The sequence below is a fragment of the Mesoplodon mirus genome (assembly GCF_964341445.2).
Source record: "Mesoplodon mirus genome assembly, chromosome: 1".
NCBI classification, from domain to species: domain Eukaryota; kingdom Metazoa; phylum Chordata; class Mammalia; order Artiodactyla; family Ziphiidae; genus Mesoplodon; species Mesoplodon mirus.
The window spans coordinates 75943359-75961374 of NC_138976.1; the positions used below are offsets into that span (position 1 = coordinate 75943359).

The 18016-nt window shown below is 40.4% G+C and overlaps 1 protein-coding gene across 1 annotated transcript in view; it reads left to right on the forward strand.

Moving 5' to 3' along the window:
• Nucleotides 1-18016, forward strand: part of PGM5 (phosphoglucomutase 5) — a 192933-nt gene that overhangs the window by 4381 nt on the left and 170536 nt on the right. The window lies entirely within an intron of this gene.

An 18016-nucleotide genomic window follows, 5' to 3' on the forward strand; every position in this document is an offset into this window, starting at 1 on the left:
GTGAAATAGCCACCTCTATTGATGATACATGAATTTTGTTTTGTTTTGCTTTCACTTTTTCAAATATCACTGTGGACTCCTGGATTTTTATATAATCAATTTGAATAGATTATTGAAGAATGAAAAGAAACTACCTTTTTTTTAGTAGTTTTTATGGGGCTATGTGAATTTATCTAAAAAACCCCAGAAGTATTTTAATCCCTCTTTAAAGATACAAACTATGTCATGCTATATAGAGCAACAAACAAACAAACAACAAAAAACTAAGTATATGAAGTAAATAGTGTCATTTAAATGAATTGAGATCAGACCTAGTTTGAAACTAATTGATTTTTTTATCCTATTTCTATTTCCATCTGCTTTAGATCCTCCTCAGGGGTTTAGATCCTCTATGTATCAATTTATTCTAATGTCTTAAAGAACTGAAAAGCTAAATGCATCATAATGGCTACAGGAATGCCTTTGCCCTTCTCTGGGTAGATCCATTTGCGGCTAAGGGCATCTGTCTTTCTTCCTCCTCTTCGTTAAAATCTTCTTTTTTAGTCCCAAACTACCTTTAATATTGGACAGGTGACAGAACTGTAGCTGCCTGAAGATGTTTCTGACTTTTTCTAAAGTCTTCTTTTTCTAAGATGACATTGTATATCAGTACTGTCTAACAGAACTTATTGTGATGACGGGAATGTGCTGTAATCTGCACTGTCTTAGCCAACTAGGACACTTGACTGTTGGATACTTGAAATGTAGCTGATGCTGCTGAAGAACTGAATTTTACATTTTATTTAATTTTAATTAATTAAGATTGAAACTTAGATAGTCACAAGTGCTTAGTAGGTACCATACTGGACAGCACAGTTCTATAATTTAACATTTAAAATGTGTGTGTGTGTGTGTGTGTGTGTTTAACGGAGCCAGACTGTTAAAATCAAAAGCAACTATTGGTTAAATAAAGGGAGGTGGACAAATACTACAAATACGTAATTGGCAAACCCAAACCAGATTTCTTCGTACGATAACCACACTCTTTTGACTTGAGCCCAGGAGGCAATGAGGTATGGTAGAAAAAGCACTGTATCAGCAGCTGGAGGGCTTGCCTTATTTTCCTAGCTCTGACATACAAGTTGCAGTGCAAATGCTTTAGCCTCTTGACATACCTAGAAACCACTTGTTTTCTCATCTATAAATTGGGTATGATAGCATCTCTGAATTATCCTGAGAATCAAATGAAGCACTGCATGTGAAAGCATTTTGTAACATCTACAGCACTAAGAAATGCAAGGGAGTATTTCTATGGTCAGCTGAATACATCTCAGATAATAATGAGTTGACTCATGTATGGACTAACCTAGAGCTCTGTAACAAGTTTTAGCCAAGAGAAAATCCATTTGTCAATTAGCCATGCACTGTACTGGCCACATGATGATCAGCATTAATGTTAATAATATTGGCATACAGTGCAGCTTACAGAATTCAAGAGCTCCTCAATGGCTTGTGAAATCTTTTAGAGGTAGAAAATGAAGTGAAATGATACGAGGAATGCTAGATCAGTGAGGGGCTTGGGTGTGCCCTCCGGATAGATGCTGGCACAGGTTGTATTTGATTCCAACAGGTCATAAAGAGGTGTCTGTTTCCAAAGAATGAGAATACACTTGCCTTGACATTTATGAGAACTATCTGGGCAACAAATTTTGGTTTGGTCCCAAAGACAAGGAACATATATTTGGAAGAGAAGCAGAGTGGGATATGGTGGTGGTTGGCCAGTAGTGATGAAAGAAGAAGGAAGCAAGAGAGGGAAACATGTACTGTAACACTAAGGCTTCTTTCCTGGAATGGATCTGGAAATCTGGGTGTGGCTAGTTCCAGGTCCTGTCTCTAGAAGGGAAAAGGACTGGGTGGTGATTGCTCTGTATTTTCTATGGGTGTTCACAACAGAATAGGTGAATGGAATGGGCTACTATGGCCCAGATGTTAGGAAGGGCTGGTTTGTAATATATTAGAAAACCCTAAAGAGCCTCCCATAACTTTATCTTGCTTCCCTTCCCAAATCCTCATCCCCTGAATTGTGGAAATGGAAAATCTATTATATGAGCAATAGCAAATTTTAGGGAGCCCTTGGTTCCACCCTTCTCCTTGTTTGGGTCTGTTCATTCTTGACTCTTTTAGCCTCAAGTCCTCATTCACTTTTTTATGAGGAAGTAAAAGGAGTGGGAGAGGTTTTGAGAACAGCTGGGCCCTCCCAGTTGCTGGGGTGGGTTATTTTAAGCTTTGTTTAATGTGTCCAGAGACCCAGATGGCATTTTTAACTAAGCTGCTTTATTAAATCTTGTGATAAAGTATAATGATGTTTATTGAAAAGACAGATACCCATCAGCAACATTATGTCTGAAACTTGCCCTAAGAATTTTTTATAAAACATCTGTTCCCTTTGTGAACTCTGGAAGTTTGCTAGTTTCTGTACAGCCTTGTGGAATAGAAGTTGGAACCTATTTTGGGGGAATCTAAGGAGAGGTATTGGCTTTACCAACCTTACCCTTCATCTTTTGGGCTCTGGCCACTCATCTGTTAGACAACAGTGACATGAATGAACACTGTAATAGGATTATTGGGGAATAATAGGCAGCAGAAAAAAAAAAGGTCTGAATTTCCCAGGGATTTTTAAATTGAAGGTAAAAAGCTAGGGCTGCAATGTCCTTTGTTAGCCTACAGCCTTGAAAGCTAATTGCAAACACTCAAGATTTGGCCAGTATGCCTTTACTGTTTATACTTGCATAGCCAAAGGGAAAGTTTTCGGTTCTTTCATCTGACTTGACTCTCATTACTTACGAATAAGAGAATATCTGGGATATACACAAGACTTGTTAAAATCCACATTTTCTGAGTCTTTCAATACCTTTCATCTCCTGCATTGTTAGTGACGTCAAATTTTGGAGTAATGCCTGTATTTGTCTGAAGAAAAAAAAATTTTTAGGAACATTGAATCCCCAAAGAAATTCTTTTTCTTGGCATAAAGTCACAGACAATTTTCTTTCCCTTTCCAAGTCTCTACTAATTGATGCTTTGTACAAATAGAATAATTACTGCCTTTCTATTGTTTTCCTCTAATAAGAGTCCGGTTTGGTAGCTAGGGATATGTAGTTTTATATTTAGACATTTATAATAAAAAAGAGAAAAGAATTTGAAATCATAGGATCAGAGTTTATCCTGCTTGACAAAAGACCCCTCAAAATACTAGGAGGAGAGTTTTAAAGCAGATGGTTAATATCTACAATATATGAAAAGCTTTCCCAAATCAATAAGAAAATTCAAACAGTTTAAAAGAAATATTGTCAACAGCAACCACAAATGCATGAAAAGGTGATCAGCCTCATTAGTAACCAAAGAAATACAAACAAAAACAATCCATTAATTTGAAAAAAACGGAAAATACTCAGAGCTGGCATAGGTGTTGGAAAATTGTCATGTTTGTACACTGTTGGTGGAAGTTAAATTAATGCAACTTTTTGGTCAGGCAATTTGGCAGTATGTATCTAAATTAATAGAGTACTTGTCCAATAATCTAAGAATCCCTTACTCTAAGAATATACCCTGTAAATTTTCTAATACAAATGTGGAAACATTTATGTACAGGAATACTCACTGCAGCATTTTGCTAAAGAAAAACTTTGAGGGACTTCCCTGGTGGTCCAATGGTTAAGACTCCATGCTTCCAATGCAGGGGGTGTGGGTTCGATCTCTGGTCTGGGGAACTAAGATCCCACATGCTGCTCGGCTCGGGCCCCCCCACCAAAAAAAAAAACTTAAAAAAACAAAACAGCTTTATTAAAAAAAACACTTGGAAACAATTTATATGTTCAGCAGTAGAGAACAGGTACATAATTTATGACACAACCACACCAGGAATGCATTAATATCCAAAAATGAAGAAGGTGGAGCTTATATGTGACATGAGAAAGATGTGGATGATAGTTTGTTAAAGTGAAACAAAGCAATTAGTAGAGGGTCATGTGTAGCATGATCCCACTTTTGTGTATATAATTAGGCATAGAAAATAGGGTTGGAGGAACATAGTCCAGACAGTTAACAGTGAATATATCTGGGGTATGTGGGTGTGTTTGGTGGGGGAGGGGAATCCTTTCCCTTTCTACTCATATACTTCTCTTTATTAAGTAATTACACACGTATATATGCCTTGCTTTCATAATTAAACACATCACTAGAGAGTAGTTAAGAAAAAAGGAGAAGCTTTGAATTTGAATCATTATACTATCATTTGCAACGTGTATGACTGTGGGGAATTCACCTAGTTTTCTGGGGTTTGTTTCCTCATTTATAAAAATAGGCACTGTCATAATACTTGCCTCCCACATCTTCCAGGGGTTTTGGGAGGATTGAATGAGGTAATGGATTATTGTCAATTATTTTATTGATTCATATAGCACCATTATTACCAAACTATTTTTCTCTGATTAAAATAAAAGGACAAGTGCATATATGCTTTTTATTCTCAGCAGCCTTACTGATAGAAGGCGCCCGTCGACGTGGTGATCACAGTTGCTTTAGTAAGACTTTCGGCATTTCTGCAGGCTGCTGGCTAAGGCTTGGGTGGCAACTGCTGAAGTCATGATCCTCTCCCCTCTCCCAGCATGAACGCTCACACACACACACACACACACTCACTCACTCATGCACACACAAACACACATGTATGCACACCCTGTCACGGTACTTGAGGTGGCAGCAGCTGCTCTGGCATAGACTTTGACTCAACATAAAGGACTTCTTTTTGCATGGTCTGTGCATTATTTCCTATTATGAATCAGCTGAGTCAATGCCATGCTTTTCAATCTTAAACCTTTCTGAGGCTCAGGCTACGTTAAGAGTAGACCCACCCTTCTATACCTGCTCCACTGCCCCAGCTGAGGCCAGATCTTAATCTGCTCATTTCATGCAGATTTTCAAGCCTAATGGGCTGGGCCATGTGAGGGATTACTGAGAGGAACAGACCAAGCAGAGGCTAAGAGACTCCATGCTCATCTGCTGAGTAGTCTGAAAATGCACAGCTGCAAGCTCTAGCGATGCTTTAAAGCATTTTGTCAGGATGTTTGTCAGGGTGCCTGTTCCTACAGCCCTGCTGAATGTTTGGTTAGGAGGCATAATCTTTTTTTGGACAGGATCTCCCAAATGTAAAGTGACAGATGCTAACGTGGAATATAATACAGAAGACCTAGCTTTGCTGTCATAAATAACAGTAAATTGTTTAATCTTGCTGAGTTGTAAATCTGTGATTGCCAGAGGTCTTTAGTTCACTGGAACATAGTATAAGGGTTGGTGGCATTTAGCAAATGGACAGTAATTATTTCCCAACCAGACAGATATTGGTCTGATGGAATTTAAAGATCCACATATATGTATTTTAATTGACTGTGACAACTACTCAGGGAAAAACACATAGCTATAAAGAGAGACTGAGGTTTTTCCGGGAAAAAATACACACACACATATATAGAGGAATGTGTATATGAATCTATATATATATATATTCTATCTATAAAAGAGCCAAAGATAGTGAGTTTTTTCTTTGGGGATTTTATATATGTGTGTGTGTGTGTGTGTGTGTGTGTGTGTGTGTGTGTGTGTACTGTCTACTTATAAAGGTTCCAGATGGAAAGTGTTCTTAAGCATTTAGATAGTTTATCAAATAGCATATGTGTGTGCACATGTGCCCAGGACACCCCCTCCCCGAAGATACATCTTCTTCCCTGGATATATTAAAAAAGAGAGTAGAGCAGAGTCCCAGATGACAGAAGTATCTGAAGACAGCATCGAGTTGAAGGAGGTGACTAAATGTTCCCAAATGACCTATGTTTCTATGATAATAAATAGAACTTGTGCTGGAGTTGGATGGACCAATAGTAAGAAATATACGTAGTATAAATCCTGCATTCCAGGCAGGATCTTGTACGGACAGCTCTCTGCTGTGAGCTCAGTAACGTGGGTAAGTTAGCAGTCTAGCATGGGACATACCAGTGGACGGTGCAAGTCAGAGGCATAGATGGGGCAATGAAAATAGGAAGATCCGGGCCAAGACGAGGATACAGACATGAGGTCCGGTCACTAATCACCATGACTTCAGCAGTTTCTTAATGAGCAGTTCTGGCGGTTAAAGAAGAAAGAAGACATTGCACTTACGTAGGTGTGTTACAACTAATTTTCTGTTTAATTGGTGGCAAGCTACTTTGAGTTAAATTTATTCCATAGGATGGGTTTAGTCCTCAAACATTGTTAGTTTCACATATAAAAACTTAGGTAAAAGAACACTTTTATATTGGTCAGTAAACCATGGTACATTTAAATAATGGAAGATTATACAGCCACTAAAATCATGTTGTGGAAAAATAGTCAGTGACAGAGAAAGATAGACTCCATGGAAGGGGTAGATATGTTAAGTGAAAGATGTAGACTACACGACATTCCCTTTTGTAAAAATATAAATATGTAAATGAGAGAGAGAGAGATATCCCAAGACATACAGACAAAGGTTAGACACTGAAATGTTTACTGTGGTCACTTTTAGGTTTACAGATGAGTTTTACTTTCTTCTTGCTTATGAGTACTTTCTAAATGGTATATATATACTATATATACATATATTTGTCATATATATAAAAGTATATACATTTGTAATTAGAAAACCATTGCAGGTTGGTGAAACAACAAATGCATTCAATTACTATGAGTTAGAAATTCATAATTAAGAATCAAGAAATGACACCAGCAAGCAAGGCAAGGGAAATATATCAAAGATTTATTGGGTGTCAGATGCTGAACTGGAGCTTGGCTGTGTTACTTTCTTTCACCCTCTATCTTTTAGGTAATAAAACTGGAATACAGAGGATTCAGGATCTTGTCCAAAGTCATGTAGCCGGCAGTTGGCAAGTCCATTTTTGCATCATTTCCCATTGAATGCCAAAATCTCAGCTTATCTCTGGGCACTCAGCCCTTCTTTCTTGACCCAGATGGATCCAATAGTTCTTATCCTGGTATCTGGTTGGGTTGATCACCTCATAAAATGGCAGCAGATAGAGCCCTTTCTTCTTTCAGTGAGCCGAGTTCTATATCTTAAGGTAAAGATTTCAGTATCTTCCAAGCACTGAATTACCAGTAGGAACATAAGTTCCAATTTCATTGCCCCCATTTTGCACCCAAGGAAAGCTAGAGTGCCTGATCTTCTCAGTGAGACCTTGAGAATTGGTGGGCTGATTGAGGAATAGAACTTGGGCCAAACTTCCAGATGCCTGTGACTTTTCTGCACCTGTTCAGATGTTGGGAATCAAATGTGAAATACAGCTTGGTTTGGTTCTAATGAACTCTCGTCTCACCCTCCAGCCCCTGGGTATGTGGGTCAAGGCTTCCAGGGGAACACGCGTCTGAGGATGAGCTCGGTTGTTCCCATCTGGTCTCCGTGTAACAAAGCGTATAACTGCACAATTATCCATGTGCAAATAGAGAAGTCCCTTGATGTTTGGATAACTACATCCATGTCTTGAGTTTGTTATTTCTCAAAATTCCACTTAGCCATCTCCTGCTTACTCATGTGCAGCAGTGGTCAGGGGCTGGTTCTCCTCTCTGACAGCAGGGACGAGAGACTGAAGCCTGGCCATCCACAGCAGCGTGGCTCTGGGTTTCCTTCACGGCTTTTGTTTTTTGTTTAACCAAGAAGATGAGAAACAGGCATCTTTGTGTTTATGGCTTTCCATGCACTTTGTAGGTGGACATGGTGGTGGCTGTGTGGTCCTGTACAGCACTCTGTCTGCGAACCATCAAGGAAGTTTCTGTTTAGTGCCCTCTTTACTCTCTCTAATTCACTTTGGGAATTACAGGGATGTGACACAGTGACCAGAGGTTATTGAAGAATGTCATGCTAACTTTTTCTTTTCTCTCTGTGGGACTCCTTTTTTTATGACTTACTTAAAGTTAAAAGGAAACCATAAAGTGGAAATCTTATTTAAGGGATTTCACACATGAAAACAATCCTGCTTTCTTCAGTGTTATGTTACTGGGGAAAAATCATTTGGTATCAAAATTCCACGTCTATCCTGAGATTCTAGCCTGAGGGTTTAAGTTGTATATTGCTGCTCTCCTGGACTTTAATCTGAGCTAATTAGAAACTGAACTCGTACTAAATCTAAGTTAGAAGAGTAGTTGTTAGTGTTCTGGAAAGAGGGAGCCATCAGAAATAAAATCATTAAAACAATTCGTTGTATATGGCACATGGTGTAAAGTATGGATGTGCTGGGAGAAGGCTTCATGAAATAAAATTTTCTCTATTTCAGGACACTGGTCTGTGGTATGTGGAAGGGCATATCGATTCCAGAGGCACTTGCTGTGCCCATTCATGGGTGGAGTCAATGGTGATGCAATCTAGGTGAGGCGTAAGAGTTGGTGGAAGACGCCAGCATCTAGTTAGAAGAATAGACTCAGAGGGATTATAAGTAACTGCACTGAGGGAAATGATTGATGGTAATTGCACACGGCTACCTGCTACATCCTCCCTTTCCCTAGCATTTAACAGTCATGACTGGATAAGAACAAGTTCATGCTGGGTCTGTGTATCTGGGTGTCTGGGAAAGTGTGTGCCTCACGTATGTGTCTGCAGGCGCTGGTGTGACAGTGTTCTCATGGCTACCTGTGGATCCTGGTATCTGCCTGTATCTGTGGGCCTTCTGTGTGTGTGTGTGTAAGCAACACTGGACTGGGGTCTACTTTGCCCCCCTTTCCTAGTGGGAACTGAAGGACATGTTTCTCAGTAGCAGTAAAGCCCACCCGGGTTGGTGCACCATCTGCAGGACTGGGTGGGGTTTCCTTTCCTCCAGTCAAAGACAGACTGTATGGTATGGGCGTGACAGTTCCTCCAGTGCCCCTTTGGGAGGGTCAGCGAGGGAGCAGCAGAGTGCTATGGCTCAGACCTCCCCAGGCTGTGGTCTGGGTTTCACTCAGGAATAGAAGTCAGATGTTGCCTACTTCAATGCTGTAAACAAAACCAAAGCCAATGATGTAAGTAGACCATCTTTTTCTTGCAAGGTAGCAGTCTGCAACATTGGCAGAGAATAGTACTTCTAATAGACTTTTTCAGAAAGGGAAATGGTAGTTTAAGGTTAATTTAAGGTCTAAAATTGAATTTTAAATGTTGGGGGAGGGGAGGGGGCTTGGGGAAGGCAATAGCATGATTTGGGTCATGTTGAATTTCATGAAGAGTTTATATAATCTCATCTTACATGAATTTTCATGACCCTGAACCCTCTCAACTTTGCAGATGAAGACAAGGTGCCTCAGACAAGTGACGCAATTTGCCTTAGGTCAGGGGTGGAGCAAAGACTCATATCTAGATCTTTTAAGTTGCCTGTTGCTTTTTCTTTATGCAACAGGGCTTCCAAAGGTTATGTTTCTTTGATCAATTACTAGATCTTGAAAGTCATAGCTTTTCTGATGACATTTGCCTTGGGCTAATTAGGAGAGGGAGAATTTACAGAAGAGAAGAAAACAGACACACAGAGAGGGTAATGTGAAGACAGAGGTGGAGATTGGACTGAGGGCTGGTCTCTGCTGGGAGCACATAGGGCCCTCAGCGGTGGCCACAGCCAGGTCAGCCTTGGTGAGTGGAGGTCCATGTGCTGAGCCCACGCTTGACCTCCCTCCCTGCAGCCCGTCGGCCACCCTGTTCACGAGCCTATTGGGCAATGACAGGAGTGGCTGGGGAAAGAGGCAGAGTGGTTTGACAGAGCTGGTCCTTCTAGCCACTTGATTATTTAAATCCTCCTCTGCTGAGGTCACTTTTTGGTGAGCATTCCCACGGGGCACAAATATCTTCACGATTTTCCATGTCTTATCTTAGAAGCCTCATCACCCGCTCTCCTGCATCCCCTCCAGCACTTGTCTCCTCTCAGAAGTCCCTCAACTAGAGTTATATACAGTGTCCAGCGTTACCTCATTCTTTTTGGTATTGGTGGGTTAATGAGCAGATCCACAGAGCTAAAACTTCCAGATAACTAGAATTTAATCTCCTATTAATCCTCCACTGACAACTAAAATGTTTCAGGTTGAAATTTTATTCAAGTGTATTTTCCCACTTTAATGTTAAACAGAGAAGATATACTACCTTTTAAAAAAATTCAAATTTAATAAGATAAAAATGTATCTATAATCTCTCCTATTTAACAAATAAACCGTACATATTTATTTCTGTATTTTTCTAAGTGCTAGCCCCAAAGTGTACATAATTGTACATTGTTGTAATAGCTTAAAAGTTATTTAGATTTCTGCATTTTGACTTAGCATTAAAGCATTGTCTATGTTCCTTCTCTACTACTTAAGAAAGTGTAAGTTGTTATAGCAAATAAACTTGAATATTTAAATGTTTTAACAAAACTTAAATGTTAAATCTTAAGTCTGTTTAGAGCAGCTGTTTTTTGTTTTGTTCTGTTTTGCTTTTGCTTTTTTGAGGTACGCGGGCCTCTCACTTCTGTGGCCTCTGCCGTTGCGGAGCACAGGCTCCGGATGCGCAGGCTCAGTGGCCGTGGCTCACGGGCCCAGCCGCTCCACGGCATTTGGGATCTTCCCGGACCGGGGCACGAACCCGTGTCCCCTGCATCGGCAGGCGGACTCTCAACCACTGCGCCAACAGGGAAGCCCCTTTCTGGAGGGTTTTTATCATAAATGGGTGTTGAATTTTGTCAAAAGCTTTTTCTGCATCTATTGAGATGATCATTTGGTTCTTCTTCAGTTTGTTAATATGGTGTATCACATTTATTGATTTGCATTTATTGAAAAATCCTTGCATTCCTGGGATAAGCCCCACTTGATCATGGTGTATGATCCTTTTAATGTGCTGTTGGATTCAGTTTGCTAGTATTTTGTTGAGGATTTTTGCATCTATGTTCATCAGTGATATTGGCCTGTAGTTTTCTTTCCTTGTGACATCTTTGTCTGGTTTTGGTATCAGAGTGATGGTGGCCTCGTAGAATGAGTTTGGGAGTGTTCCTCCCTCTGCTATATTTTGGAAGAGTTTGAAAAGGATAGGTGTTAGCACTTCTCTAAATGTTTGATAGAATTCGCCTGTGAAGCCATCTGGTCCTGGGCTTTTGTTTGTTGGAAGATTTTTAATCACAGTCTCAATTTCAGTGCCTGTGATTGGCCTGTTTATATTTTCTATTTCTTCCTGGTTCAGTCTCGGAAGGTTGTGCTTTTCTAAGAATGTGTCCATTTCTTCCAGTTTGTCCATTTTATTGGCATATAATAGGTTGTAGTAATCTCTCATGATCCTTTGTATTTCTTCAGTGTCAGTTGTTAATTCTCCTTTTTCATTTCTAATTCTATTGATTTGAGTCTTCTCCCCTTTTTTCTTGATGCGTCTGGCTAATGGTTTATCAATTTTGTTTATCTTCTCAAAGAACCAGCTTTTAGTTTTACTGATCTTTGCTATTGTTTCCTTTATTTCTTTTTCATTTATTTCTGTTCTGCTCTTTATGATTTCTTTCCTTCTGCTAAGTTTGGGGGTTTTTTTGTTCTTTTTTCTCTAATTGCTTTAGGTGTAAGGTTAGGTTATTTGAGATGTTTCTTGTTTCTTGAGGTAGGGTTGTACTGCTATAAACTTCCCTCTTAAAACTGCTTTTGCTGCATCCCATAGGTTTTGGGTCATCGTGATTTCATTGTCATTTGTTTCTAGGTATGTTTTGATTTCCTCTTTGATTTCTTCAGTGATCTCTTGGTTATTAAGTAGTATATTGTTTAGTCTCCATGTATTTGTATTTTTTACAGATTTTTTCCTGTAATTGATATCTAGTCTCATAGCGTTGTGGTAGGAAAAGATACTTGATACGATTTCAGTTTTCTTAAATTTACCAAGGCTAGATTTGTTATCCAAGATATGGTCTATCCTGGATAATGTTCCATGAGCACTTGAGAAGAAAATGTATTCTGTTTTTTTGGATGGAATGTCCTATAAATATCAGTTAAGTTCATCTTGTTTAATGTATCCTTTAAAGCTTGTGTTTCCTTATTTATTTTCACTTTGGATGGTCTGTCCGTTGGTGAAAGTGGGGTGTTAAAGTCCCCTACTATGATTGAGTTACTGTCGATTTCCCCTTTTATAGCTGTTAGCATTTGCCTTATGTATTGAGGTGCTCCTATGTTGGGTGCATAAATAATTACAATTGTTATATCTTCTTCTTGGATTGATCTCTTGATCCTTATGTAGTGTCCTTCTTTGTCTCTTGTAATATTTGTTTTAAAGTCTATTTTGTGTGATATGAGAATTGCTACTCTAGCTTTATTTTGATTTCCATTTGCATGGAATATCTTTTTCCATCCCCTCACTTTCAGTGTGTATGTGTCCCTAGGTCTGAAATGGGTCTCTTGTAGACAGTATATATATGGGTCTTGTTGTTGTATCCATTCAGCCAGTCTATGTCTTTTGGTTGGAGCATTTAATCCATTTACATTTAAGGTAGTTATCGATATGTATGTTCCTATTACCATTTTCTTAATTGTTTGGGTTTGTTTTTGTAGTTCTTTTCCTTCTCTTATGTTTCCTGCTAGAGAAGTTCCTTTAGTATTTGTTGTACAGCTAGTTCGGTGGTGCTGAATTCTCTCAGCTTTTGCTTGTCTGTAAAGGTTTTAATTCCTCCATCGAATCTGAATGAGATCCCTGCTGGGTAGAGTAATCTTGGTTGTAGGTTTTTCCCTTTTATCACTTTAAATATGTCCTGCCGCTCCCTTCTGGCTTGCAGAGTTTCTGTTGAAAGATCAGCTGTTAACCTTATGGGGATTCCCTTGTATGTTATTTGTTGTTTTTCCCTTGCTGCTTTTAATATTTTTTCTTTGTATTTAATTTTTGATAGTTTGATTAATATGTGTCTTGGTGTGTTTCTCCTTGGATTTATCCTGTGTGGGACTCTCTGCACTTCCTGGACTTGATTGACTATTTCCTTTCCCATATTAGGGAAGTTTTGAACTATAATCTCTTCAAATATTTTCTCAGTCCCTTTCTTTTTCTCTACTTCTTCTGGAACCCGTATGATTCGAATGTTGGTGCATTTAGTGTTGTCCCAGAGGTCTCTGAGCCTGTCCTTAATTCTTTTCATTCCTTTTTTTTATTCTGCTCTGTGGTAGTTATTTCCACTATTTTATCTTCCCGGTCCCTTATCCGTTCTTCTGCCTCAGTTATTCTGCTATTGATTCCTTCTAGAGAATTTTTAATTTCATTTATTATGTTGTTCATCATTGTTTGTTTGCTCTTTAGTTCTTCTAGATCCTTGTTAAATGTTTCTTGTATTTTCTCCATTCTATTTCCAAGATTTTGGATCATGTTTACTATCATTACTCTGAATTCTTTTTCAGGTAGACTGTATTTCCTCTTCATTTGTTTGGTCTGGTGGGTTTTTACCTTGCTCCTTCATCTGCTGTGTGTTTCTCTGTCTTCTCATTTTGCTTAACTTACTGTGTTTGGGGTCTCCTTTTTGCAGGCTGCAGGTTCTTAGTTCCCATTGTTTTTGGTGTCTGCCCCCAGTAGCTAAGGTTGGTTCAGTGGGTTGTGTAGGCTTCCTGTTGGAGGGGACTGGTGCCTGCGTTCTGGTGGATGAGGCTGGATCTTGTCTTTCTGGTGGGCAGGACCATGTCCGGTGGTGTGTTTTGGGGTGTCTGTGACCTTATTATGATTTTAGGCAGCCTCTCTGCTAATGGGTGCAGTTGTGTTCCTGTCTTGCTAATTGTTTGGCTTTGGGTGTCCAGCACTGTAGCTTGCTGGTCATTGAGTGGAGTTGGGTCTTAGTGTTGAGATGGTGATCTCTGGGAGAGCTTTTGCCATTTGATATTACGTGGAGCCAGGAGGTCTGTGGTGGACCAATGTCCTGAACTCGGCTCTCCCACCTCAGAGGCACAGGCCTGACACCTGGCCGGAGCACCAAGACCCTGTCAGCCACACGGCTTTTGGGAAGTCGGGTCTTCTGCCCGCATTCAGTAGGTGTTCTGTAGGAGTTGTTCTACATGTAGATGTATTTCTGATGTATTTGTGGGGAGGAAGGTGATCTCCACGTCTTACTCCTCTGCCAGGAGACTTGAAGGTCTCCTCGGCAATTTTTATTCCCTTAAAAACAATAGAAAATTATTTCTCACTCACGTAATAGTCCAACGGGGATTTTGCTGGTGAACAAAGGCTCTTGTCCATCCTGTGAGTTAGGCACCCAGGTTCTTTCCGTCTTCTTGCTCTGGCATCTCCTCGAGCTGTGTGGTCACCTGTGTTGAGTGTGTGGAAGGGGAAATAAGCAGTGAGGAGAAGATGTATCTACTCCTTAACATCCTTAGCCCAGAAGGAACACACGTTACTTCTGTTCTCATTCTCATAGTAGTTTATCACTCATTGCGAGAACTCGTCATGTGGCCACACCTAGATGCAAGGGTGGTCTGGAAAATGTAGCCCCTGGCTGGGCAGCTGCTGCCCAGCAACAGTTCTGCCCTGTGAAAGGAGAGCATAACTTTTTGTGGACTGCTCACCAAGTCTGCCACAGGTGCTCGGTCTTTATAATAATCCTTTTAGATGGCTGAAGAATATTCCATAAGTTGATACATCACACTTTATTTTACAGGTTCTTCATTATTAGACACTTATAATGATTTAAAAAAAATTTTTACCTCTAATGAATACCACTGTAGGAAATGTCTACACATACGTACCTTTTTCCCCTTTAAAGATTATTTCTTTAAGAATAATCCTGAAAAATGGGAGAGAGAGAAAATTATGAACAAAAGTTACAAATATTTTTCACATTCTTGAATCTGTAGGTTTACTCCTTGAGGGTAGTGATTAATTTGTATTCATTACTGTACCTGCAGGGTTTTCTGCATTGCCTGTTTCATGGTAATACTCAATAAAATAAGTTGAATGACTAAATAAATTTTAACAAAAGCTTGTGGAACATGATTTATCTTGGCTCTGGATAAAATATGAGTGTAATTTTTGTCCTTTGTCTTTCCCATCTCAATCAATGGCACCACCATCCATCAAATTATTAAAGGTAGAAGCTGTGAGTTGGCTCCTTTCCTCACTGCTCCTGTTTTAGTTATTTATTTCTGTGTAAGAAATTATGACAAAACTTAGTGGCTTAAGATAAACAAATATTTACTATTACAGTTTCTGTGGGACAGGAGGTAGGTTGTTCTGACTCAGTCACAGTTGCATATTGGTGGGGGCTTTGTCATATGAAGGCTTGAAGGGCTGGAGGATCTAGTGCAAGGTAGCTCACCTGCACGGCTGGCAAGTGGGTGCTGGCTGTTGGTGGGAGGTTTCAGGTCCTCTCCATTCAGGTGACTACACAGGGCTCCTTGAGTGTCCTGGTGACATGGTGGCTGCTCCCCCCAGAGTGAACAATCTAAGAGAGCAAGGCAGAAGCAGCAATGTCATTTATTGGAAGTTACACACCATCACTTCTGCAATGTTCTACTAATCACTCAGGTCTGCCTTATTTGCTGTGGGAGGGTCCTGCACCGTGGCATGAATGCCAGAATGCACAGATCATTGGGGGCCATCGTAGAGGCTGGCTACTATAGCACCTCTCTTCTGTATTTCATTCCACCCACATGTTCTGTTCATTCTCCTTCCAAAAATATATTCATATGTAATCACTTCTCTTCATTTCTGCTGCCTCTGGTCTAGTCCAAGATGCTGTCCACACTCAGCTCTGCCGTGAGAGCCTTCCATCTGATCTTTCTCCTTTTGCGCTTGTCAGTCTCTAATGCATTTTTCATATTGCAGCCACTCACTCATCATTCATTCATTTTTTTCAATTAATTAATTCAACATATATTTATTGTGTACTTAGTATATGCTAAGTTTGTTTTAGATACTCAGAGTATAGCCGTGAAAAAACCAAAGTCCTTAGAATTTATATATAGTGGGAAAATAAATAAAATGGAAAATATTAAGGGATAATATGTGTAATACAGAAGACTAAACAGGATAAAGAAAATAGAGGACAGTAGAGAAATTTGGGACTCATGGGTGCTGTACTGTATAGGGTTGTCAAGGGTGCTATCTTTGATTAGTTGACGTTGAAACAGTAACCCAAAGGATGGGGTGGGGCAGGCTTATGAATACCTGGATAAGAGTGCTCTAAGGAGAGGAAAGAGCAATGGAAAGGCACTGAGCACGCTTGATGTGTGTGAGGAACAGCAAACCATCCAGTGTGGCTGGAGCAGAGAGAGGGAGGGAAGTGGAGAATGGCAGGTGATGGCGGTCAGATCATGTAGGGCCTGGTAGACCATGAAGACTTTGACTTTACCTGGGGTTGGTGGGAGACAAGGACAGTCATTGGAATGCTTTGCTGATGTGAATGACTTGCTTTTTATTTTTATTTTTTTTATTTTTTTGCGGTATGCAGGCCTCTCACTGTTGTGGCCTCTCCCGTTGCGGAGCACAGGCTCCGGACGCGCAGGCTCAGCAGCCATGGCTCACGGGCCCAGTCGCTCCGCGGCATGTGGGATCTTCCCGGACCGGGGCACAAACCCGTGTCCCCTGCATCGGCAGGCGGACTCTCAACCACTGCGCCACCAGGGAAGCCTGAATGACTTGCTTTTTAATACGATCTTTTGGATTGCTCAGACCATGATCTTTAAAAAATGTAACTGATATCAGGTCACTTCCACTGCTTAAAACCCTTCTATGGATTCCCCTTGTACTTAGAATAAAATCCAAGCTCCCTTAGCTATTATAATTGTTACTGTTACTATTAAAATTAACACCCCATTATTCTCTATCACAGAAACCTGCTGATTTTTTCCAATATGTATCTAACTAGTAATTACTACTACCACTACTACTATTAGGCTTATTTGTTTATAATCTGCCTCATCCACTTGAAAATAGGTACTCTGGGGAGGTTGTGGAGTGTGGGTCTTTCTATACTAAATTATCACAAGACTGCTTTGTTTTTGGAGCTCTTGTGTTTGCCCTTTAAATTTTTTTTTTTTTTGTATATTTTCTCATTGTCATATCTGGGCAGTGACCTACTTCCAGCAATGCTATCGTTGGTGCCAGGGTAACTGCTGTTGAGCTGGACATGGGAGCTGGTTTTGGTTGCTGGGCTATGTCGGTACTTCTCAAACGTTAATAGACAAATGAATTATGTGGAGAAGGGGTAGGGATCTTGCTAAATACTGATTCTTATTTAGTAGGTGTGGGGTAGGGCTTGAGGTTTAGCATTTCTCCCAGGCTCGCAGGTAATGCCCATGCCCCTAGCCCTTTGAGTAGTGAGGGGGTTTGATCACCAAACTTGGCTGAATGCTGGAAACAACTGTGGAGCTCAGGATCCCACCCCGAGATTCCAATGTAATTGGTCTGGAATGCAGTCTTAGTACTGGACTAGACTACTAGACTACTTAGTACTAGAATTTTCTAGGCTTCACTAATGATTCTGATTTGTAGCAAGATTTGAGAACCACTGGATTGGATGACGTTGGGCCCTATTTTATTTTATTTATTTATTTATTTATTTTATTATTTTTTTTGCGGTACGCGGGCCTCTCACTGTTTTGGCCTCTCCCGTTGCGGAGCACAGGCTCCGGACACGCAGGCTCAGTGGCCATGGCTCACGGACCCAGCCGCTCCGCGGCACGTGGGATCTTCCCGGACGGGGGCACGAACCAGTGTCCCCTGCATCGGCAGGCGGACTCTCAACCACTGCGCCACCAGGGAAGCCCTGGGCCCTATTTTAAAACAAAGCATTTGGAGTAATACTCTGTAGGGCTATGCTGTTTCCTTTCTTTTTAAAAAAATCAGTTTTGTAGCTATAGAGAGTCTGACCACGCTGATGGATTACCTCCAGATCTCTGCCTGGCATGGCTGGATTTCTCCAGTGTCCCTAGCACATGCTGCCAAAATAGGACTTCTGCCTTCAGGAGACTGGGCCTTCCAAGTGCAGTTAAAATACACTTGCAGACGATGAGGATATAGCAGATCAGGTCCCTG